The 3,232-nt window shown below is 41.9% G+C and overlaps 1 pseudogene; it reads left to right on the top strand.

The window, feature by feature from the left end:
• The first annotated feature begins 1,675 nt into the window (after positions 1-1,675).
• Positions 1,676-2,471, top strand: LOC130019255 (60S ribosomal protein L7-like; annotated as a pseudogene).
• Positions 2,472-3,232: the final 761 nt, after the last annotated feature.

Raw genomic sequence — 3,232 nt, 5'->3', positions numbered from 1 at the left:
AGGGACTCTCCTTCACTGTTGGTGGGAATGTCGACTGGTTCAGCCCTTCTGGAAAACAGTACGGACGATTCTCAAAAAATTAGAAATTGGGCTCCCATTTGACCCAGCAATACCACTCCTGGGAATATATCCCAGAGAGGCAAAAATGTATAGTCGAAGTGACATCTGCACTTGTTTGTTCATTGCAGCACTCTTTACAATAGCCAGAAACTGGAAGAAACCTGAATGCCCAAGAACAGATGACTGGTTAAAGAAACTTTGGTACATCTACACAATGGAGTACTATGTAGCTGTTAGAAAAGATGAAGTCATGAAATTTACATACAAGTGGTACAACATGGAAAGTATCATGCTAAGCGAAATGAGTCAGAAAGAGAGGGATAGACATAGAAAGATTGCATTCATCTGGGGGATATAAAGTAACAAAGTATGAGATTAATACCCAAGAATAGCTGAGATCAGCACCAGGACTATTACTCCATAACTTAGAGGCCAGCGGGTATCCTAGAGGAAAGGGCAGTTCAGATAGAGAAGGGAGCACTAAATAAAGGATGTTTGGAGGATCCTCCCAGGAGGGGAGATTCATGTCGAAAGTAGACTATGGACTGAACATGTTTGCCACTCAATGCCTCTTTTGCAGACCACAACCCCCAAAAGGAGAGAGAGAACACAGGGGATTGCCCTGCCACAGAGACAGGGGGGATGGGGGGATGGGGGTGGGAGGGATATTATCCATGGTGGTGGAAAATGGGCACTGGTGGAGGGATGGGTATCTGATCATTGTATAATTGAAACCAAAGCACAAAAAATTGTAAATCTACAACTGTAAAAAACAATAAAATAAGGGAAAAAAAACACACATACACACATTCTAAGTATAGATGGCTTCATTGGTAATTTCTCTGAGAGAAGATGTAATAGCCATTCCACACTAACTTCATCAGAAAATTGAAGAGGAGGTAATACTACTTAGATTATTCTAGTGATCAATACTATTTGGATGTCAAAGGTCAACAAAAAATACATAAGAATGAAACCACAGATGGATATTGCTAATGAAATGCTAGACAACATTTTAGAAAATTTAACTTAGTATAAAAAATGTACCATAATGATGAATTTATCTCAGGAAGCAGGTTTTGTGTAACATTTACAAATCAATTTTATCATATCAACAAATACAAAAAGAAAATTTATGCCATCTCAAGGATATAGGTAAAGGTAAAGGTAAAGGCCCTCCCGTTGATCGTCGATTTGCTCGAGCGGGCCCAGTAACGTCTCCATTGGAGACTTTGTTGTTACTGTGTTTGGCATATCGAATACGTCATGGGGAACTTGCCAGGCTCTGCCATGCGGGCGAGATACTCTCAGTAGCTTGCCGGGCTCTCCGAGAGGGGCGGAGGAATCGAACTCGGGTCGGCCATGTTGGCCGCTTGTAAGGCGAACGCCCTACCCGCTGTGCTATCGCTCCAGCCCTCCAGATATATTTTACTATATCTCAACGATATAGTAAAATATATTAAAAATATTGATTTATGATAAAATATACAATATCCGTTTATCATAAGTTTCTTATCAAATTAGGAATAGATGTTTGATTCAAAAAATTTTTCTTAATTTGATAAAAACCACTTAGGTAAAAACTATTGTTCACAGCTCTTTTCTGACTGGAACCATGGAGGGCGCAGAAGAGAAGAAAAAGAAGAAGGTCCCTGCTAAGCCGGCAGCAGTGGCCGCAGGAGAGAAGAAAAAGAAGCTTCCTGGTGTGCCAGAAACCCTGAAGAAAAAGCGAAAGAATTTTGCAGAGCTGAAGATCTAGCGTCTGAGAAAGAAGTTTGCTCAAAAGATGCTTCGAAAGGCGAGGAGGAAGGTGATCCACGAAAAAGCTAAGCATTATCACAAGGAGTATAGGCAGATGTACAGGACAGAGATTCGCATGGCTAGGATGGAGAGAAAAGCTGGCAACTTTTACGTCCCTGCGGAACCCAAATTGGCCTTTGTCATCAGAATCAGAGGCATCAACGGTGTGAGCCCCAAGGTCTGAAAGGTGCTACAGCTTCTCCGCCTTCGCCAGATCTTCAATGGTACCTTTGTTAAACTCATCAAGGATTCAATTAACATGCTGAGGATCATAGAACCCTGTATTGCATGGGGGTACCCAAACCTGAAGTCAGTAAATGAATTGATCTACAAGGGTGGTTATGGCAAAATCCACAAGAAGCGAATTGCCCTAACGGATAATGCATTGATCGTGCCAACTCTGGGTAAATACAGCATCGTCTGCATGAGGATCGGATTCATGAGATCTATACTGTTGGAAAGCGCTTCAAAGAGGCAAACAACTTTCTCTGGCCCTTCAAATTATCTTCTCCCCGGGGTGGGATGAAGAAAAAGACCACCCTTTTGTAGAAGATGGAGATGCTGGCAACAGAGAAGACCAGATCAACCGGCTGATTAGACGGATGAACTAAGGTATCTACCATATTTTTATAATCTGGTCCGTTAATAAATGCCCCCATTGCTTTCAAATTGAAAAAAAAAAACTATTGTTCACAATCCATGTAATTGTGAAATTTGAATGCTTCCTTTATTGTTAAGAAGACAAAAGTTCACTTTCACCTTATTCATTCAACAGTCTACAAAAAAGTCTAATTAGTGAAATGAAATAAAAGATAAATTAAAAATACAGATGATAAAAATAAAACCACTTATTTGCACACAATCACGATCACGATCATGACCATCCTATTGTTCGTGGATTGCCTCGAGCAGGCCCCAGTAACGTCTCCTTCGTCCTAGCCCTGAGATTTTTTAAAAAGTGCCATATTAAAGTCTCTTTCAGGGTTAGGAGAATGAGACCTATCATTGTTACTGGTATTTGGCATATTGGGTACACCACGGGGAGTTTGCCAGACTCTGCTGTGTGGGCAGGTTACATTCGGTAGCCTGCCATTTTGTCCAAAGTAAGAATGAGATAATAAGATGCGCTTCCGGGAGCTGGGTTTTATAATCTCTGGGTCTTGGCCGTTGATGGGATTACACGGCGCCAGGGGGCCAGTTGGTGGGTGTGACCTCTGCCTACTGGAAGATGGAGGATCTGGACGGAGGATGCTCAGCCCTGATCCGAGAAGGCTTGGAGATTGCATGCCTTTGTTCCTCTGCCGGTACCTTCATGCGTGTGGAGAGTGGTCTCAGCATGGTGCATACAATATAATTATCTCTATATAAAACC

This window comes from Sorex fumeus, unplaced genomic scaffold (genome assembly GCF_029834395.1).
Source record: "Sorex fumeus unplaced genomic scaffold, SorFum_2.1 ptg000008l, whole genome shotgun sequence".
In the NCBI taxonomy this organism is placed as follows: Eukaryota; Metazoa; Chordata; class Mammalia; order Eulipotyphla; family Soricidae; genus Sorex; species Sorex fumeus.
This window is presented reverse-complemented; position numbering and strand designations above follow the sequence as displayed.